The sequence below is a fragment of the Acanthopagrus latus genome, chromosome 19 (assembly GCF_904848185.1).
Source record: "Acanthopagrus latus isolate v.2019 chromosome 19, fAcaLat1.1, whole genome shotgun sequence".
Lineage (NCBI taxonomy): Eukaryota > Metazoa > Chordata > Actinopteri > Spariformes > Sparidae > Acanthopagrus > Acanthopagrus latus.
The window spans coordinates 17,851,826-17,874,712 of NC_051057.1; the positions used below are offsets into that span (position 1 = coordinate 17,851,826).

General features: G+C 40.5%; 1 long non-coding RNA gene across 4 annotated transcripts in view; it reads left to right on the forward strand.

The window, feature by feature from the left end:
* Positions 1 to 22,887, forward strand: part of LOC119008330 — a 270,887-nt gene that overhangs the window by 79,226 nt on the left and 168,774 nt on the right. For 3 of the 4 annotated variants that reach the window (XR_005071392.1, XR_005071393.1, XR_005071394.1), the window contains one exon: positions 20,526 to 20,725. This is a non-coding gene — a long non-coding RNA (uncharacterized LOC119008330). Of the gene's footprint in view, positions 1 to 19,728; positions 19,849 to 20,525; positions 20,726 to 22,887 lie in introns of all 4 variants that reach the window. The other variant, XR_005071391.1, reaches the window with a different exon arrangement.

Below are 22,887 nucleotides of genomic sequence, written 5' to 3' on the forward strand. Positions count from 1 at the left end.
GCTCCTTTATCAGAGCGGTGTGTAGGCCTGAGTGACGCGGGTGAAATCAGCGCAGGCAGAGACGACGGCTTATACCTGCAGGGATTACAGCAAGCCTCCCACTTTCACTTTTTTTTTTTCATTAACAACATTATGTCCTTCTGGCATCCGAAAGAAGCTGCACACATGTCAGCATCAGTTGGAATCCGCAGTTTTAATTATATATTTAAGCGTAGTTGGATGAGCGTATATATATATATATATATATAATCAGACACATTCTTGCAACATTATGCTTCACACTGAATTGTAATTTATTGCTGTGATTGATTGCGAACGGAAGGATATCGATGTCTTCCGTGCCTCGATCCACCAGCTGTAGAGGTGCCTGAGTTCAGACGCCACCTTTGCTATTCTCCTGCCGATAGGAGACAGAAGGTCAATGGATTGAGTTTGAGACAAGGCAGACATTTCACCGGCGAGGTCGGCTGGCAAGTCAACAAAAGAAAGCTGATCATCTTTCTCCCTTTTTATTATAATCATGCTTCTGTTTGAGCCTGTGGGAAATTGGAAAAAGAAAGCCTCGTGACATAAAATTATGTCGAGAAGTGGGAGGGGAGGTTGAGATTGCAGGGAGATGAAAAGAGGAATATCAATTGATACCCTCTGTTGTGTGCATCTTGCTTGTGGCACTGCTGGCACCATTAAATGTTCCCTTTGTGGATTTCTGATGAGATGTTAAATATAAGAGAGACGCTGTCAGCGAGCGATGATTTATACATTGGCCCATGATTCATTGCATGCAGTTATACGCACACATCTAATTGCCACTTGTGTAGGGCACGAACCATTTAAAGGCTGACATGTTTTTTTTCTTTTTAATTAGTTTCAAATTTCAGGGATTATCAAATGAGTCATTTCGAATTTCGCTGAATGGATTTGAGACTAATACCGTTTGTTATAAATTGTTACCTATCTCAAACTAAATTTTTCTAGTTAAGCCGGTACGTATTCTCGTATTTTCCACATTCTCCGCTTTAAATCTGGCAGCGCACCATTTGAGCGATCCACTTCTTCTCGTTACCACATTATAGATAATAGTAATTTCCTTTCCACCTTCCAGCCATTGGAACCAAAACACTATTAAATACTTTCTGCCTTCCCATTCTTCTCTTCCTGCTCAGTTGAGCCCATAGGCCAAGATGTACGCTTGTCACATTACTCTGAACAACACATTAATATTCTGCCCACAAAGTGTTCTGCGTACTGTATGCTAATGAAAATGTACCCCCTTCTGCATACTCTGTTTTTACTAGGCAAAGACAAGCAACAGTTGCTTGGAATAATAGGCCTCCTGTAGCCTATATTTCGAGGTGTTTCCGTCTGGAGTACAGACCTGAATGTCAACGTCATAACTAATACAGGAGAACAAATAGCTGTTCTTTGGGGAAACGGTTGCAGGGCAGAGGCCAGTGAGTGCTCATGTCAGGAAATATCTAAAAAAAAAAAAAAAAAAAAAATGACAGATCAGATGCACTGCCACCTTTTTTTTCAGGCCAAACCATTTCCTCTTGCTATGTTTGTGCTCTTATCAGTTATGTGCCTTGCCACTGTAAGTTGAAGACATAATTTCCCCACCCCATGCGTAAGCCCATGTATTATAGGAAAAAGACATGGATGTTCACAGCGTGTGCGGTGTCATGAGCGTTCAATGGTCTGTAGTTTCCGTGTTTGTTTGGGAGAGGAAGGGGAAATGAGAAAAATAATTTGACAGGGCCCCATTGTTGTAGTACTTCACTCATTCTAATTGCCCATGTGTTTGTGTGTCTGTAATGGTTTGAAATTAGTTTTCTCCTGAGAGTTTGGGTATGTATTTCTCATTTTAATCCTGTCAGCTAGAGACAAACTAAAGTAATTTGTAGAGTAAAGGATGTGAGAAAAAAATGCTCCTATGATGTCACTGCAACACAAACATTTTAGGTGTTTTTCAGGACAAAATGGATCAAAACAGAGCACTTATGACATTTTTTTCACCATTGGATACATAAAAAGTACACACTGTAAAATATATAGAGAGGTATGTTGATAAAAGTAGCGTTTTGTAACTATTTTATCTTAAAATAACAATGTTTTAGTGACTTGCAAGTGACTCTCCTGAAAGAGTGTTGGGCTGAATCCAAATGTCTACCCTCTGGACTTGCAGACTGAGCCTTCTGACATGAATTACACTTACTGTGATATGTTCACTGTCATCACATCAAGTCTACAATGGCCAGAGACTGTGAGGCTAATATAAGCCTCTGGTGGACAAGCCTAGATACTGCAATAGTAAAATATATTTTGATGACCTCTATAACCCATGCCTCTATGTATTTTGATGTGGGAGAAATGTGTGGCCTACATGATTCAAGTATGTTCTACTTCATAGTAAGTTATTTAATGCACATCGGCATTGCAATGAATTGTGGGTTATTCAATATGTTCACTTTGGGGAAATCTGCACACCAAGTGGACTCATATGGAAGTCTGCATGCCAAACAGACTCATATGGAAGTCTGCATAAAGTCTGCTTGAAGGCCCTTGTGGACTGGATGAACTGTGAGTGTGGATGGTTCATAGGACGGCCGCTGAATCCACCTACAAAGTCGAATACTGCAAGAGCAGGGAGGGCCAATCTTTGGGCAACGGAACAGGGCTCAGCAGCCTCTACACAGACTTCATGACAGAGGTGAAGAAGATACTGAAGAGGATGTTAATGGAGGAATCTAAGAAGAGAAACAGACAGTGACCAAGTGACAGGCAAGAGACACGAGTGTCAGACTAGCTTTCAGTTGTCTGCGACAGCTTCGCTAATGAGAAGGCTCGACTTATGTCGAGCTGCACTGTTGAATAGTTAGTAATACTAACTGGCTTGCTATGTTAAATGTATTGTGTTGTGCTGTTGCACTGTTACATTGCATGAGATGTACATTGTACCTGTATGTTGCACTTCCATAAAATCGCACAACATACAGGTTATTACAAAAAGCTGTAATATCTCGAATTGAAACTTCTCCCCTTACCTTTTACAGATGTTCTGATCGATCCAGGCCAGTGCTCTAAAGACCTCTGTCACACGCAGTTAAAGCACTTTGGAATTAAAGTGGTTTTTCCTTTAACTATCATAAAAAAGGGCTTCTGACCAACATTTTCAGAGAGCTATTTACATGTTATATTTGTGTATGGCATCCTTTCAAAATCTTGCCTCTCCCAACATAATCAGAGGCTTGATGTCTTTAATAGCTTTTCGTGCTTAGCACCAATTTACATCGGAGTGCTTTCAGACAGGCACCCCACTCTCTGCCAGCCAGGAAAATACAGAGGAGTGCTGGAGCAATACACAGGTAGAGCCAAGATTTTGGACAGAGGAAGGCAAGTCTCTATAATTTTCAATTACACCTTTTTGCTGATGTTTCTTATCACAGAGTGGCTGACATTATGCCTTCAGTATCTTTGCGATCGATTTTTCAAGTATCTGTTGGCCCCGTAGGATAAGATGGTCCTACACCCGGGGAAGCAGGATGCAAGTAGCTCTATAGTGAAGCAATTAATGAGATTTTGGTTTGGAATCGATCTGTGTGCTGGAAAAAGAAGAATGGAGTTCAGCTGCAAGTCCTTAGACATCAAAAACAAAACTTTCTGCTCTGATCCTGAATCGTAGAGCAGTTTTGTGAGCTCCCTGAAATCTTTATTATTATCTTTCTCTGCATAGTTTTTATGTCCACATTCGGCATTTGACAAGTATGAAGACCAAACGATGACAGCCTTAGCTCCTTAAAAGAATCCAGGTCATTTTAGTTTCAGCATGGGACTGCTCATATTTCACAACGCTCAAGCCTGCAAAATTAGAGCGCTGTCATGCAACACAGTGTGACAGTCTTTGAGCATGAACTCTCGGATGTTGCTCGGCTCTTTGCAGCCCTGTCTCTCTTTAGCCTACAAACTGCTCCACTGTCAGTAAGGTGACTATGCTGACAATAAGCTGTGCCACCGGTGAGAATGCTGAGCAGACAGAGGAGCATAGGTAATGCATTTTTGATGCCCACAATGGCTACCGTTTCCTTGCTCAGGGATCAGTGCGACTGCACCAAGAGAAACCCTGTGTGTCTCCAGGTCTAGCTTTGGAATAAGTGTTAAGTGTCCCATTAAAATGGATGTCGAAATCAGCGGGGAGAAGCAGATTCTCCTGCAAGTGCCTAATCTCTCCTTTCAGCCCCGCTTATCTGCACTATCTCAGAGGGAAGTTCTCCAAAGGTGGCACAGTTTGAAGTCCTTGTGCCCTGCCCTTGAAGGCTCACATCTTTTTCCCCCAGACATGTAATCAGAAAGTTAACTCCCATCACTTGCGTGCACGACATCGCTCTTCTTTTTTTTTTTTTTTTCAGAACATACAGCATTTGTATGATTCACTGCAACCTATACTTGCTGCTAGGGTTGTATCATAAATAGGCTGTACATTCAGGCTATCACTCATACTACAGTGTTTTCTTGTAGAAAAAAACCCAACATTAAGTAACTTCCATCAGAAATCACTTTCATTGTACACTGACTTGTAAGACGGAGAATGTCCACGTGTCATTCTTGTATTTGGTAGCTTGAGTGGGACGGGTACAATGAGGCTGTCCTCATCGTGAATATGCCTATATAGGTTGAAAATGAAAGCGGCTTTTCACAACTTACTGGTGAAACTAAATAGTATTTTATAGGGAACATTTTCACAATGAGGTTTCTTGACGAACATATACATCTACTTGTCGCTGAAGTAACCAAGAACTCCTGCTTAGTTTAGCTAGTAAGACTGGTGTGAGAGCTTTAACAACCCAGGGAAAGTTGGTGATTATACATCTAGCACAGGAGCTTTGGAACACCAGGAGGAGGAGGTTTTCAAGGTCTGGAGCACCAGAACCGGAGCCAGGCAGGTGAGCAACAGAACAGGGGCAAAGAGACTGATGAGCATGTCGGCAGAGGTGGGAGGGAACAGAATAAGTGGAGGTGACCAAGCAAGAGTTTGTCTTGGACTGGCTTGAAGTTGTTTGCGAGAGCTTTGTGCAATCATAGGCTGCAATCAGATGCCAAGCTGGGCTTCTTGCTGTTGGACTGGCAAGTAATATTAGCCTTCTTGCTATGTCTTGTGTTGCTGCACTTACTTGATGTCTGGCAGTGCTAGGGGAGCTGTCAAATCAATAGTCTTTGATTATAAGTAATGTTAAGTTGTCATATATTTACGACAGTGGTGCGTAAGTGAATTGCAGTCTGAAACTGGCGAGTGCCAATGAAATACCAGTTCTTGCGTAATGTTACTTTAATGACCGACACATAATATTGCAAAACTTTTGTATGATCTGTCCATTTAAGTTAAATTTTCTTTCTTTCTTTTTTCAAATACAAAAATATCCTGTTTTTTTTTTAGATCACTGAGGGGTTCCCTCCTCACACTCACACAGTAATATGTAATCACAGGTCGTAGGCAGAGCCATATAGCAAAAGCACAGCAATAGTAATAGAGTTTATTTTTCCCCCACCTACACACGGTTCCATATGCCGTCACACCACTCATGAAACCTGCGACTTTCGGCTTTAATAGCGGCCCACTCAGATCCTCGGGGGTGGGTTCCTGTCATTCAGGCATTGAGCGGACATTATTGAGGAAGGTAATTGGCAGGGAGCCGCATCTCTGGAGGTTTCCCTGGGCCTCAGCGATCTTTCAGAGGACTGTGGGACTCTGCCATTAATCAGTCGAGGGATAAGAGAAAGGAGGGATGTGCCAGCATCGCCGCAGACCCCCACCTTCCTATGCCCTGACAGAAAAATCCTTACCTAATCAAACTGCCCACTCTAATCTACACTTAACATCTTCGTGGATGTGGCAGCACACAAAAGGAGGATAACTCTTTCTGCTTAAATGGCGCTGCCTGCTGAGCTGATCCAGTTATAATGAAGAGAGAAAGTGTTTAAGTACGTAGTAATGGTAGTTTTGGTTAGACTGTTTCATCTTTGTCAGATTTTTGTCAGACATTTGTTTCTCACGAGGAATTTATTGTGCTGTATTCATAAGGAAGTTTGAGGTCTTACTGATATCAGGCTTTATTGTATCGTGCCAAGCGCAAGTGCTATAATGAAGGCACTTTTGAAAAACAAAAGCTTTCTTATGTTTGGTGCCAATTCAGGAAGTGGTGCGCCCTTTCTGGAACGAGGTGGAAAGTAAGGGTGTTGATGTTACGTCGGTGGAAGCCTGTGACTATTAATTAAGCAGGAGTCCTGAGTTTGCATTCTGATAAATACGGCAATTAAAGTTTATAAGCAGGATCTTAACCTAACCTTCACCAGGTGTTTTAGTCGCCTGACCCTAACCATACCTTCAACATCTTTTTATTTGCAATTATGACAATATTTTCCGCACCTTTCCTCGTTGCCTTTTGCTGCTATTTTAGATAGAAAGAGTGTGAAGTAAATTGGATTAGGCTGGCCCATTTTATTCACATAATGTATCACCTGAAAATAAAACTGGGAAAAACTGCATTAAGCATACCCAGATGTCACTCGGGGTAACTTTTTGATAAAGACGACTGCCACATCAAGCACGATGTTCCTGCACTCACACCACGAAAACAATAACATTTTCTTGGGGTGTGCACACAAAGCAGCAGATTCCTTCAAGCAAATAGGACATAGCATCCCAAAACATCAGAGTGGTGCTGGAAACATTACAATAAAAGATGCAAGAGTGAAGAGAACAAAAGCCGAGCAGCACTGCAAGGAGGGATTTCACACACCGAGCCGGGGCAGGCAATGGACCTCACACGCTTATTATGTTCTTTTCAGGTTATGCTTTACTGAAAAATTGTAATAGCTTATTGGTCCATAAAATCTGCAGAGTAGTTTCTCTACTAGTTTTTTCTTGTATTTTCCCCAAAAACACTTTGGCTGATCCCCCAGCTGTTGAAACACACTGTCTATCAGAATAATTATTGCTACTATTTGCAAGATCTGTTCCTTTTCTCTCATTGAAGAAGAGTTTACAATGATTATTTTGGTGGGGATAGCAGACAAAGAATGTTGCTGATATTAAGTGGCTAATTTTTTTTTACCTGCAATGTCAAAAAAAAAAAAAAAAGAACACTGAGAACAACAACAAAAGAACAAATCAGTGCCCTCTACACCTAATCCCACATGTCACAGTGATTCTCACTTGCTCAGCCTTGGATAGATGCTGCATGAACATTGTTTTGCAAGTCAATAAGACCGTAATTGCATGCGGTAAGTAGGTATCATCTTAGCAGAGGTCAGGGTAGCGAAATCATTCTGTGGCTATTTGACTTTATGTTCTGCTCAGGGGAGACGTATGCTGCAGAATGCAAAGTGGCCTCTTTTCTCAAACTGATGGAGGGAAGATTGTAGCAGATGTCTGACCCCTCCCAGTGAGGTTACTTCTAATTTGTTTGTCCCCTTTTTCTCCCACGGGGCGCCTTTTAGAGCAAAAGGAAGTGATTCGAGAAACAAAAATCTTACTCAACATTTCTTCATCCACTCTCCTCTGTCTTCCAGAAAGCAAATCACTGATTTGTCCCTGAAAATGGCGATGTGGTTCTTCTCTCAAGCTTTAATCAGAGTAGCAATCTCGGCCTGTGTCGTGCTTTTGGGCACAAATGGCTGTGAAGTACAAAGATAACCCTCTGGGCTTTTGAGGTGATCTTCTAAAGTGACCCACAAAATAAAAAATGAAGGGCAGACAGTTATAATAAACAAAGTTCAGTTCTGTGAACTTCAAAACGCCTGACCTAAATGAAAAGGCTACAGCTGATTGGATAAGATCTGGAATTAACCATTTCCAGTGGCTTCAGAGAGAAACTTTTGCAACAGATTACTGCCAACATATAGAACAATGGAAGCACACTAACTAACTAATATATATATATATATATATATATATATATATATATATATATATATATATATATATATATATATATATATATATATATATATATATATATATATATATATAATATATATATATATATATATATATAATATATATATATATATATATATATATATATATAATATATATATATATATATATATATAATATATATATATATATAATATATATATATATATATATATATATAATATATATATATATATATATATATATATATATAATATATATATATATATATATATATATATATATAATATATATATATATATATATATATATATATATATAATATAGCAGTAGAGCATTTATCTCAGTATTCAGAATCTGTCTTTGACTTTTCAAGAGTGACCCTTTTAAGCAGCCCACATGGGATGATAAGTAGGTTCACATTTTGCCCCGTGTCGATTGATGAATACAGATGTGATTTTTCTGACAACGATGATGGATATTCTGACAGATCCCATTCCTGCTCCCTTTGCTGATGAATTTCCAAGTGGGTGGAGGGTTAAAAAAAAAAAAAAAAAAGAAGGAGAAGAAGAAGGAAAAAAAAGGAAAAATCACGAAGCAGGGTTTAACTTTTTTTTTTTTTGCATTTCGGTTTTGGACTGAGACAGCATATCAATTCCATGTTTATCCTTGTGAATTAATGTGAGATTTGGTCCAAGGTGACATGGCGGCACAGGACGCAGAGTGGATAAACACGCTGAAATACAATAAGCTTGGTCATGGTGAATCATCTAAATAGGAGCTGTGACGCTGCTTGCTTTCCTTATTTATTTAAGATCAAGCTGTCATTACTGGCATACAGTATTACAATGAAAATGATTTTCAAAGATATGACACTGCATCATTCTGTACTTGGTGTGTGAGTCAGAGGGAGAGAGCCAAACTAAACACGGCATGCAGTACTGAAATGTCCGCTTTTAGCATTCAACTCAGTGCCATCAACCTGCCGCTACAGTAAGCCAACGTCTTATCGGCCTTATGACGTTGCTCTTATTGAAAAACAACCCCATTGTATTTCAGAGCACAGCCTGACGACGTCTTGTTTACAGAGAAAGTCATTACATTTGACCTTGAGACTTGCGTGTGCCTAATTGCTGTTCCCTGCGTAACAATTTGCAAAGCACTAAATGCTCAGAGAGAGAGAGAGAAAAAAAAACAGCCTCCCTCCATCAGCTGGAGGCCTGGCAACAGACTAACAGCTTTGTATACACGTTGGGCAAGGAAAATGTCATGCACACATGCAGTCGGACAGTCGGACTCCTGGAGGATAGGAGAGGTGGAGAAAATGGATACTTGCTTAGAAATTGGAGGCTCACAGCGTGGCCATGGGGATGACAGAAATATCTCAATAGCTATTTGATGTATTATGAAAGAGGTGTAAGCAGACATTCGTGGTTGCCAGAGGATATATCCTTGTGTTTTTCATCAAGCACTTGCGTTTGTTTTTTTTTCACTCCTGTGCCACCAGCAGGTCAAAACCTTTAATCCAATGGTAAATGCGTACTTTCACATGATGGATGACACTGACATTCATGGTTCTAATGAATCCTAATGACTTTGATGAGCCCGTGACTTCCTGCAATTTCCCCATTAAGTCATTTAGGGTGTAGAGGGAAATATCTTGAAAACTATTGGATGCAATGAAGTTTGGTCATGATTTAGCCGTAATTACACCATCAAGTTTACCCGCTTTTTAAAAATAAATTTACAATGTAATTCCTTTCATATTTCCTCTAGACTTGTTCAAGGGGAGGCACTTCACGTGAAAACATCCTTCTTCCAAGCACCGATCAATTTTGACATTTTGGGCTATTTTGCTTCCATGACGTGTTCTTTCAGGCTAGTGGGGAGGAAATGTCCAAAATACTTTGTCGGTACAGTGTCACAAATTCTGCCATTTCTTTTAATTAGCCCAATTTGCATATTTGAACCTCAAAAAACTTGTCACACAAAACAAAAATCGTCTCAATGTAAGTTACCAACTGCTGATGTTTCATGGTGATAACTCTAATTTAATTTTTTACCCATTATTTGTTTTCTCGAAGAGACTTTTTTGTCATATTCTGAACCAGAAATCTCCACTAAGAGACAGTATTTTCTGATATATGGAATAATGTAAAGAGATTTCCAAATTTTCCCTCTGTGAAACCCTTTGTCTGTGTATGTCAGCAAAATGAAACAACTATTGTGAACTTGCTTTATCTAATGTTCTCATATTTGTTCTGGAAATGCCTCCATTACAGTGGAAACAACACCTTGCAAAACTTGCAAAGAATTTTTATATTAATGTAAGCAATCAACTGGGGAAGTTTCATGGTGACATTTATAAGATAGAATCTCTACCCTGTTGCCCTGTTGCATCTCATTCACAGCTCGTCAAATACTGATGCTACAATTTGAGAAGTTGTTAATGAGAATCAACTTGCTTACAAAGTGAACCTTTATGATTGGCTGGTGATATAAAACGCTACATAATGTCATTAAAGAGCTTAGCACGGTAGCTTTTAGCAAGGTTTTTGAAACTGTGTCTGAAACTGTTTTCAGCAGTGGGTTTAGCGCACTTGAGCTCATTTAAGGTGTATGTGGGATCGACTCAAAACAAAACTAGAGTGCCGATCTTCACTGTAATGAGGAATCAGCTCATGTAGTGCAATGGTGTGGCTCACCGACGTGTTTACTAAAATGGATCTTTACTGCACAGAGGAATACGTTACGTCAGGCTTTGGCTGCACAGACAGACGGTCCTTTTCGGTAGCATCAACTCATTCTTCATGGGATTTGCTGAGCATAAGATAAACATAGAATATCACCAGAAGTGTCCCACTGATCACATGCAAACCATCAAAATTAAAATATGTTCAGCTATTGGTATTCAGCCCAGAAACGACGGCATGATAATTTCAGTTTAAGTCGATATAGGTTGGCCTTTTAATCAGTGTGAGGTATGAGCAGATCATGTGGCCTACAGAGACGATGATTGAAATTCATCTTGATCTCATCCAAACTCGCAATTATGCTTCATTACTCATGATCTAATCGTTATGTCAGAGGCTTTTTTACACCCCTCAAAGGGAGTAAAAGAAAAAGAAAACTGTCAAATGCAATTTTTAACATTCTCAACATTTAAATTCAAAGATTTGGGTTATGAATACACAAAACATCTTTATTTTTCTATCCAACAGTGTCTCTGTTGGTTGTGGCATGTAAACCCCTGATTGGTCGAATCGTCAATTACAATGTCACTCCCCATTATACTTTGACGATCTTCACTTAGGACTGAAAGCAAACCTTAATCATTCTGCACAGAACATCGATAGCTCTAATGCATCAAGGGCTCGGCGCTGGTACATACTCTGTGTTTGAGGATTTCGACCTGGTAAATGTGACTTATTTATGTGAACGGGGAGAGAGGAGTTCTTCGCTGCCTTGGCTCGACTGCCAGTCTTCTTGAGTGATTTCTGTAATGCATCATTCCAAAGGGAATTTCTCATACACCTGAGTGCTGACAAGACGTACTAATTAAGTGTGGGAACAGCTTAATCTCCAGCGATGCCTCCCCTCGAAGCTTTTCTTATTTTCACATTTCATCGATGAACTGCATTGGGAGGAAAAAAAAAAAAAAACTTAAAAAAAGATATTTTCCACAAAGTGGTGGAAAAGATGAGATACATGTGTAATTGTAACAAATGGTGGCAACTAAAATTTTCAATCACGTTTTTCTTGTGAGGATGATAGGTATGACAGATTGGATTAGAGAATCAGCAATTATAATGGCCATTGGGCAAAAACCCCAGGTTTATCTTCATTCTGTGAGGCGCAGCACCTGTGCCACATATACTGTGTCAGATTAATCATACCCGTCTGCACAGGCATAATCACCTCTCCCCCTCTCTCTGACTTTTTCCCTGCGTTCCGTCTCTCTTCTCACTTCCGTTACCAAAAATACAGACTTACAAAGTTATGCCTCTCATGGAACATTGCCCGCCGTTCTATTCGTGGAGACATACGTGTGGAGAACTGATGCAATTTGCGAAAAAAGGACGATGGTGTTAAAATGTGCCGCAACACTGACGGGAACCTGTTTGAATGTAGAGAGTGATTTTTAGCTGTAACTGGCAGAGAATGTGTAACCGTTGCTTTTTATTCTTTCACATGCTGCGTGATCCGAGGTTAGCGGTAATCCATATTCTACGCTGCACATAATAAGCCATCATAACCAACAACCCCTGGTCCATTGCTCTGTGTGTTTAACATGCATCGCAGAGGTAAGAGCAGCTGACAGGGATTTTAGTGAGTTGCAGCGCCGGAGTTAAAAGTAAAATATCTGGATCGCTTCCTTGCAGGGATTTCTTAGACTACTTTTGACTCGCTTCTTCAGAGGTGCTTCAAAAAGCGGCGAGAGCGGCACGGTCTTGTTATGATGACACAGTTTGTGGGAGATCAGGCGGTGGATAAAAAACGTGAAGCAGAGCCTTGTGACACATTTATATCCTTTTGCATTTCAGATAGTGACAGTTTTGTCAGGGAATTGTTTTGATACAGTACATCATTCCCAAGGAAATAGCTGCACGGGATTTAGTGCTGTGGGCCTCGGTCCTTTTTTCGGTACTCCTCAGTATTAAACACTCTCTTTTCTGCTAATGTCTGGAGACGTCATAAAAAATACAGGAAATGCTCCTTTCATAACAACATCAGTAGACAAAAGCAACATAAGTCTCCTATCTGTTCTTTCCCCCTCACAGACACCTACTGTGGGCCTTAGCGCAGCAGTAAGCACAACAGTAATGGACATGGAAATTAGGAATGGTGAGAATGGACGGAGTACTGAGATGGAGGCAGTATATTTAGGAGAGAATATGATCCGGTACATAGTAAGCATATACAGTAGATGGACAGCAGAGGAGCGGATCATGCAGCAGGAGTCATTTTTATACTTTCGCCAGCCATGAATACCTGTCAATCTGTGCTAATCACGGTCACAGCTACAGACATTTCATAACCGCCTATCAAATTTACTTAGATAATATTTGCCACTGGAATGCTTTAATGGAGTATCATTTTAAAACCGCTGAATTACAGAATATTCACGTCTTGGTCGTCTCTGTTTTGGACATTAATGGCTCTCAGCAGCCCCTGTTTCGCCCTGACATAATCATAGTGTAAAGTGGCAGACCCTCGGTGTTCTCACGTCTCTCTCCTTCAGATCAGACCGCCTCGTGTCACACTAACTGGGTCTATTCACTGTATTTGCAGTGTGCAGGGTAATCGTTGGAAGTGTATTTCACACCCGAGTGTATTTAACCGTGTGCATACAACCAAAAACAAATGCAAGAATCATGTAAGTGCATCAACTTGATCAACGTGATTGTGGCAACACATGCATATGGAACACTGTAGTTATTAATTAATTATCGGCAGTTTAGCAAACGTTATAATGTTTTTTTTATGTTTTTTTTTTTTTTTTACAAAGCAGGCAGTGTGTCATTTCTCACCCCAACAGATTACCCATGTGTGTTGCATGTTTTATTTATTTATTCATTTTTTTATGGCAACTATTAAGTAAATGTGTGGTGACAGAGATAGAGATGAAGGAAACTAGATGCATCACAGATAAGAGGATTACAGGCTATGCTCCTTCTTGCTCCTCATTTGAGATTTCAAAGCTGCTGCAATGCTGCAGGAGCTAGCAGCTGGATCCAGGGTGCTAATCTTGGCCTGTCCAAAGTCAAAGTGATAGCATTCAAAGCCTTTGCTAGGTCTCTTTGCCATCATCGTTACTGAAGCCACAGATGGCCCCAGTTTTTGCGTGACTATTTGAAGGCAGGGGGTTTTCAAGTGAGGCGGCTACTGAAAGGGAATAGATGGTTTTGGTGACTGCAGTTTGATGTGAGGGAAAGACAAAATGTTGGAGAGCTCGTGTTTCTACCATCTTGCATCAAGGCCCGTTTCTTTTCCGTTCTGCATTGGGCATTAATGCAACTCTTTTGCTGTCTCTCCTGTATTCACTTGCCGTTTTCCTCGCTTACCGCTCCATGACATGTGCAGACATGATCGCGGAATTAGGCCACACAGCGTGGTGAGCATGCTCTGCAGGTTTTTTACGTTTTAAATAGTTGAAAGCGATGTTGGAAGTCCATCAGATCTGAACCGCACCACCTCACCACCAGCATCATGCTCAGCGGGAGCAACGAGGTTACCATGGTGAGAGTGATTGAGAGCCCATTAGTGAACTGTTAGTATTGGTCACACAACAGGTCGCTGTGATCGGTGCGGAAGGACAGATGACATTATTTATTTTATTTTCTTTTCCTTTGGCGGGATCAGCAGAGGGTGAAAAATAACACTCTTGAAAGGCATCTTAATTACAGCTTGATAGAAAACTTAATAGCCTCAGATTCAATAATTTCCTCAAGCCAGTTATCGAGTGTTGGAAAAGCACCCAGCAGACTTTTGCAAGGGAAGAACAAAGCGTACAGAAAATGGCATCTTTTAGCAATCTTTTTTGTCTGGGTAAAACCTTTGAAAGATGGCTTTTATCTGATCTATAAAGCACCTGAGGCTAAAATGAAAGGTTGAGTGATTTTTAATGTCACCAAGGGGCAATCAGCAGGACTTAAACCCGCTAGTACCACAAAAACTGTCAGAGTTTTTATGTGCTGGGGCTGTCTGCAGTACCTGGAGCACTTTAGAGGTGTGTGTATATCTCTGGCCATCTGCAAAAATAGCAAAGAAGGAACATGACGACTTCTTTATTGTTTTATTACGGTACTCTATTTTCTTCTCTGTGCACATCACCTATAGTGCTCGGTATTGCCACTGTTTTCTCAAATCAATTCGATTCCGATCCTGATTTGGGTCGATTTGCATTTTGATCTGCTACAACATTGATTTGTTTGGAGGCATATAAGTTGCATAGCAACTTTGCTTGGATATTAAAGAGATCCTAAGAAAATGAGTTCTTTGTATTGTACAAGAAACCCTCTAACCTGGTGTTTTATTAAACATTATATGGTTTACATTAAGAATTGAATTAAATGTGTTTGGGGATTGGAAGTTAAATTCTGCCTTTTTCGAAATGTAAGGGATCTAGCTGTGATTTTGGCGTCTAATTATGAAAAAAGTCTGTTTTGAGTGGACAACAAATGAATGGCAGATGAAGGGTTATGTATTCCAACAAAGAAACATAAGAAAAAGATAGCAAAACTCGCTTTGCAATATAGATTTTTGAGTGTACAAGGTTCGCCTGATTTGGGAAGACTTGAAATGTAAAAAAAAAAAAAGTTGTGTGAAGTCTTTTGTGGATGAAGAGAGAGCTGTTGATTCCCTCCAGTGATACACGATGCTTTGGTCAAGACGCAAGACTACAGGTTTGAGAATAGAATAATTCTGTGGTTTGAAGTTAGAATCGGGCTACAGAGATCCAACTACGTTTTCACACTGGCCGCTCAAGGCTACATTAGCCGTTACTAGCATCGCACACTGTAAATCTCCTGATGTGTGTCTGCAGTTGAGCAGGATTATGGGTAATGAAGACATATCTTTTAACTAGGAGGTAGAATGTGTGGAATAAATTAGTTGCATCAGCTTTGATCCTTCAACTTTTAACCTGTACGTCCTGAGTTCACCAATGTTATAGGAATGCAATGCTAATTTAGTAGATAAGTCTTTTAAGGAATAGGGGCTGAGTGTTATATACAAACATTGAGTTTAATTGATCATGTGAAGAAAATGTTACTTATCTTTGGGCAATTGTGTCTTATGCATTGTCCCTGAAAGTTTTTTTCCCCTTAATTTTTTATTTCTAAAGGTAAATTGGATGTTAGCCTCTGGTAATCATCTTTAACAGTAACCTTATCACAAAGCCTATCGGCTCCTGCAGAACTTTAACAGGTCGGGCCCACTTAAACGTCTTGCCTAGAGCTGAGGAGACAAAAGAAATAGAGACATCTAAAAATAGGGAGCCTGCAGGTTATCGAAAGCAGGTTTCATATCTCAGTGGATCCAAGGTCTGTTTCCTTTTTCCTGTTTCAGCCTGGGATGTACAGGCCGAGGAGCAAAGGGTCGTGTTACTCAAAGACACTCGCCCCGCAGGGATCAATGGAGTTAGAGGGATTATTTTCCCTGTGCCGCTGCAATGATTTTCACGGTTCCTCGAGCTGTACAAGGCAGTCATTGCACTCATGTCAGATCATGAAATCATTTGTGATTTTAAACAGAAGTTGGGTCCCCGGATGTATCAGGTCTTCTGTCGAGAATCACTGTCTGTCAATTAAAGCTAAAGATGGATGCTTAATTGTGTCAGCTAGGTTTCCTCAAGAGAAGTGTGTCAATTGTCAGTCTTAAAATGCGTCTCACCTCGAGACGAAGACATCTGCCCCTGCCTTGTTTGTCTCTCCGCTCTGTTCATTCGTCCCATCCATCCATCATTATATCCACTTATACTTCCAAACCCTTGGTGAGTTGTTACCGCATATTTTTCCAAACTGATTTTTTCCTCCTCACAATCTTCGCTGTTGCTCGGTCAAATCAGCGGGGAATGCTTCTAACATGCTCAATGTACTGTAATATTGCCTCGGTCTCTCAGGATCTTCTCAGCATTACAAATATAATACAAAATTCATATTTGCAAACCTCTGAAGTTATGACTCTCAATCCACTAGACAATGAGCTGGCAGAAAAAACATTTGCTTTGCATCTACATGGATATATCTTGTGGGAGTGTTTGCATACCAACTATCATTTGCATGTATTTATTTAACAGAGCTTCCGTGATATGATTAGTTACCCAGCCTGATGTTGTGTGGACAAATAGTAATGTCGTGCCAACTTGGTCTGCAGGTGCCTCCAGCGTGTGAGACAACAGCAGTGACAAACCGATGGTAATTTCTGGCAGTACAACCTTTCAACCGCCCACCTCACACTACAATCCTTTCTCTCCCCGCTCCTTCTCTGTGCCCTTGTGATTAATGTGTCTTACTCTCCACATGCTGCCCTTAAGACAAGAGCAGCTTACCGCTTCCCTTGCCGTGCCACAGGTCCCCGAAAAGACACAGTCAAACAGGATTAGAGTTCGCATTTGGGGCGGAGGGTGTTTTTGTGCGTGCGTGCGAGGGCGCAGGAGAAACATCCATGAAGTAGTTTGTTTTTTTTTCAGCCAATTTATGTCAGAAGAGAAGAACGGTGCAGCAGCTCGGGTGGGTTGATGCCTTGGCAGCCGCGTTGTAGCGAAAAACAAGACTGGAGGGGTTGAGATAGGGATTTGAGGGGGTGATTCATTGCAATCTGCCACAATGGTATATGTGCCCAAAGCTGAAATCTCAGCCTAGGTTCTGCCTTAATAAAGCCTGTTGGCGTTAAGCCTTATTACTCAGCAGTCAAATGCCAGAAGACATCTCGTGTTCTGCGGCGAGACTATGTCGTTCTCTATCTAGTCTTTCATTAAAAAGAAACTGCGGTTTGTGTTTTATCGTGTGAAAATGCTCCACGTGATGTTTCTTATGTTTTGTCTTTGATGTTATAATTTCTGGTAGAGCATGTCAAAACAAATAGAGCTTTAAGTGTTCATCACAATGTTAATTCACTGTAAGTAATTTAAGAACATATTTACTTATAGGCTTCAAGGAAGAAAGCTCATACTGCACATTTATGTATGTCTAAATAAGTGAGTACAAAAAAATCAGTGTTGTGTAGAATGTACAATAAAAACAGTGTATTTTAGTCGTTGCTACAACATACCTAATTTTGTTAGTCTGATCGATATATCTGTTGGCCGACATTGATCTATCGCAGATATATTGGTATTGGTGTGTTATTTTTTGTGATACTGGCTGATACTCATTTTTTTGATTTTTAGAAAATAATGCAGAAAACGATATTCAATTTCATGTTGAGTTTACAGTTTACAGTTTCAGCACAGCGATGCCATTCTATCCCCCTAAAATTATATTGTCACAAGTGTTTCTGATAACCACATTTGAGGATTACACCAAAAAAACGTGTGTTTATCGGTGTATATGTTGGGATCAGAATATTTGTGCTTCCTAATATCTGTATCGGCCTCTAAAAATCATGTGTCTGACAAAAACCTGAAAAATGTCTGTTGAGGTCAAATATGTAATCAGCATATTACAGCCAATTTTTTGGCTTATTGTCAGGTGGCGACCTCTGCAGCTGTCATAATCATTACAGCTCCAAAGAAAGAAGTGAGCAGTAGTATAAAACCTGAGAAGTCTGTACAGTGAAGGTGTTGGTGGATGGACTGTTCGTGTCCAGTGCGAGACCAGAAATCCACTTACGAACGTTATGTCTGTTATGTCACGCACATAAGGTAAGGTAAATGTGTTTGTAACAGAAGTTACAGTTTTCCTAAACCTTACCAAGTAGTTTTCTTGCCTAAACCCTGACCAAACTGCCACCATATGATGAAAATACAGTACTCTTGTCACAAGTACGCAGCAATGGTCATGCCATTTTGGGACTTTCTGGTAATCTACCAATTCAGTCGTCTCAGTTTGAGGATCGGTTGTTGAGTCTCAAGTTTCAGTCTCAATGTCTCAACATCAATTAATAAAATGTTCTAACTTGCAGCCCTCACTGCAGAAAAATTGAAAGCCTTTTCCACACAGATGAATTACACTATATCTTGAACTTGATGCCTTAATGATTGCAAGAATCAACTACCGTGATGTTAAACTCACAGCTTCAGTGCTTAACATCCATCCATGTCCGTGCCACATTTTAATGCTGACTTTGAGAGAGGGGGCCTGTCAGGATGATGAAAATGAACCAGGACCTAAATGTTAAGTGATGTCAACTCACTCAATCCATTGTCACATTTTCTGTTGGTTTTATCAGCCTTGCCGTCCGTGACAACCACTGGCCCTATTTGCAGGGAAGCAACCTTGGAGAAATGGCAGCCCAAAGGGAGAATTGCAGCCTGCGCCTCTCCTCGCCTCATCACCCACTCTATCCCCCAGACAAAAGTAACAACTTTCAGTCAACACAAGGCCAAGAACACAGATGTTAACCAATCTGCGTCTCAATGGAATGTGTCCCTGGTTTCAGCTGCAAATGAAAGGAAATCGTAAAGAATTTGTTTCTCGCTGCAAGTAAAATCCTCTGACGTATCAAGCGTGAGTCCTTCCGACCTGACTGGAACAACAATGAAGGCCCACTAGCTTCCTGTTTGGTCACACAGAGGATGCAGTTTCTGACAGTATTATTCAGTAGATATATATCTTATAAATGCCCATCACCATTTTCCCATTTGTTGTTACGGCAGATAATGGTTTTGTTACTGTATGATGAGAGAAGAAGATTGGAATTGGTGGCAAATGAAAAGACCAGTCCCCTTAGAAATGTCTGACTTCATTGCACTGGATGAGATTGAACCTGTCTTCTTAACCACCTCTCTGTCCACCTGCCACTGAGCGCCAATTGAGTTGATGCAGGTGCACAGTGAAACCCGGCTGTCAGTCAGCAGTCTAAAGGCTAATTCAGGATGACACCCTCTGTCCATCTGTGCAGGCTCAGCCTCAGTTTATTTTGGAAAGCACAACTGGGAGATAGCTAGGTTTCTTCTAAACCTACTTATCCTAAAAATGTGTGACACATTTTGTGTACGATGGCACATTTTCTCGGTTCTGCTATGCATCAGTGGCTGAAAGAGAGAGCCGTAAATGGGAGACATTTTCTGCACCTTTCTAATCCTCTTACACTCCATCTTTGACCCCTTATCTTAGTTTTTCTTAAAATTACAGAGCCTAATTACATATCTACCGGCAGACATTCAGATGGATTGAATGCGGCTCTGAGCCATATGTGATGTAACAAAATTTGCTGTGCAGCCTCTGGTGCTGAAGCTAATCCTATCAAATGAGGTGGGTACAACACAGCACAACCACAAGGGAAGCAGGTACATATCACCTCACGTCAGCTGAACAGAGCTACCTTGAACCAAAAGCATAAATGTTTCTGCAGCATGGCAGCATAGGACATACACTTCATATCAAAAGCTATTGATTTTAATATGCATTAATAATTGGTGGCATGATATAGCTTCAGGGCATATCCCTGAAAATTTAGGATACCTCTATAGTGATTGAAAGAGTAATATACATGTGCTTTTCCCCCTCATTTTAAGAAAGAACATGTTATGTGACATTTCACAGAGAAATCGCAACTAAGTGACAGAGCAGGAGTCAAGCCACAATCCAAAAGAATATGACAGCCTGTTGTACCTTTGCAAGACTTTGTGGTTTCTGCACAGAGCTGTCTCGTGTTAGCACAGAGTGACCTTCCTCACTGATATGAATTACGATTACATCTGCCCAGCAGACAGAAGGTTTATAAAATCCGTCGGCCATATCTAAGGCAGCAAATACAGTAATACTGCCCAAACACATCACGGAGGAAGCCGTATAGCTGTGGCCTTTGTAAAGCTGCCAAGTCAGGCTGCCTTCTCTGTGGGAATGCTATATATTTGCTGTCAGGGAGTCTAGTCATAAACGAGTCTCCGTCCATAACTTTCCCCTTATTGTTTGTCATCCTATTTCAGACCACAGTCACCACGTCTAGACCGCAGGTCATCTCTCATCTAACATAGATCTGAATTTTGACACCACACCTGGGATGAAAAGGCAGAAGGAGTGCAAAGAAGTGAAAGGGGATGGCATAATTCAGGAATGACAGACAGTTCAGGGGCGCCTGGCGGCAGTTGCTCTCACCTGTGGTCTGTGCAGTTGGGTTATGAATCAGGTAAGTCAGCCAAACCATCACAAATAGCAGAGGTCAAACGTTATCCTCACAAGCACAAATTAGATTTACACACACAACGATAAGGCAGGATTGGCAGCTCTCCCGAGGTCTGTGGACATTAAGGGGTTGTATTCCCGCATCCCTCATACAGTAGATTGATGGCAGACTGTCCAAGCTTTAGAAAACATTGTACCTTCAGTGACAGGATAATACAAAAAAATAAAAGGGAGAGGAGAGGAAGAACATTTGTGATATTGTAAGTTATGCAAATTTGGTTGAAAATCAATTTAGGACCCTCCAAGGTTTATGGGTAACACCATTTGGACTGAGGATCACTACAAGAAATTAATTCACTAGATAACATGCATACAATGAATTTGTTTTAGTGCCTTGGTCATTACAATAAAAGAAAAACAGAATAATAATAGAATTGGGCATCTCAAAGCAGCAACTGTTTATTTGTAATCCACTCTGGGGCCAGTTGAACAAGCTCTCACTGATATATTACCACCATATGAAGTTGATATTAGAAACATGAAGCAAAATTAGCATTCATTTAGAGTTTTGTTTCTGGCCACTAGCCTCATTTTAGTCTCAACCAACCCCTTAAAAAACTATCTGGCTCCATGGCAGCCACCATAGCAATTCAGCTAGTTACTAACACTGTCTGTCTGCTTCTTGGTCCTTTGACATGTTTATAGGAGCTCATACAGTGTAGCAGGGGAATAATAGCTCAAAGAATCTTGACATGGGTGATTAACATCTAAAACAGTAAGATTTGGAATAATAAGTCTTTTTGACCGCAAAAAAAGCTATTTTCGTGAACAGTGTCAGAATCAACAGAGACACAAGTAGAGGCGGGGTTTAGTAACTGATCGACAGTCTTAAATAGGAACCTTGAGTTGTGCTGATTGGAAAGAACAAGTTCTGACAAATAGCATGTTGTCACATCTTCCACCATCCTTTCATAACCACATAGTAGACCTAGAGACACCATGTCTTCCATCTTTGTTCTGCTTTTCCTGCATTTCTTTTCACAGCTTTGAATACTGTCACTTAACGAGGACTGTTTCCTAGTCTTTGAGTTAGATCTACTCTTCAAAGGGGCTATGAGATCTGAGGTTGAGGAACAAATTCAAAGAATTAGCCAAATCAATGGTGTGGGATAAATAAGGAAACACATCGCCATGGGAATTAAACAGTGAACAGAATACTGAGGCACTGTGCTCATTTACGACACAAGTATGCTGGGAGAGGTAAATGTCGGCACAAGCAGCCTGTAAAGCCTGTAATAAGGGTTCAAAACAATGAGTTGGTAATCAGAGACTCATCAGCATAAATATTAAATTCACCACAACGACTTAGTTATACTTACAAATAAGACTGGATACAAATTCAGGGAACTTCATCAAGAAGGAACCTGCTGGATATATGACTGGGAGTGACCCATCACGTTTACAATGAGAACATCAAAGGAAGAAAAATCATTACCAGCTATTAGGTTCCATTTGAAATGCTTCCTATAGACAGTAACAACCGCTAGCTCAGCTAAAACCTCACAGTCGTAATCTGTAGGGTACCATTCAACAAGCTGTGATCAGCCAGAGGTAACCATGATTCTAAATCAGTAGCCGAAATGAAATCACTTAGAATAAATGTTTCTTTAGAGAGAGATTGAGAGCAGCAAAAGTTGCCACAGTTCCTTTAAAATTACAATATAGTGCAATATAATTCAACTATGGATTACTGTAAAATTGCAGCTTTTCTCTTTTATCCATCCTTCGTTACAACAATTCCAATTTTTCATTGAACAAAAACTTAAACGGCTGCAATTTTTAAGTTGCTACCTATCAAATAACAGCATAGTCACATTATTCTACAGAATGATTCAATCAATATGCAACCTCAATCTAATGGTGTGCATTAAAACTTAAGTTAAAACTGGTTCCGGGACTTTGGTCTGGAGCTTAACTAAGTCAGTAACATTGACGTGGAGGATGAGCCTGTTTTATCTGACAGACCTCTTGGCCTCACCCAGATGTGTAATACTGGCAGAACTTCAGTGCAAGTCCTGATACACAGAGCCATTAGATGAGACCTGTATGCCTTTGAATGAAATCCATCGCGTCTGAAAAGAGTGGATCAGTTCCAGAAGGTCGTCC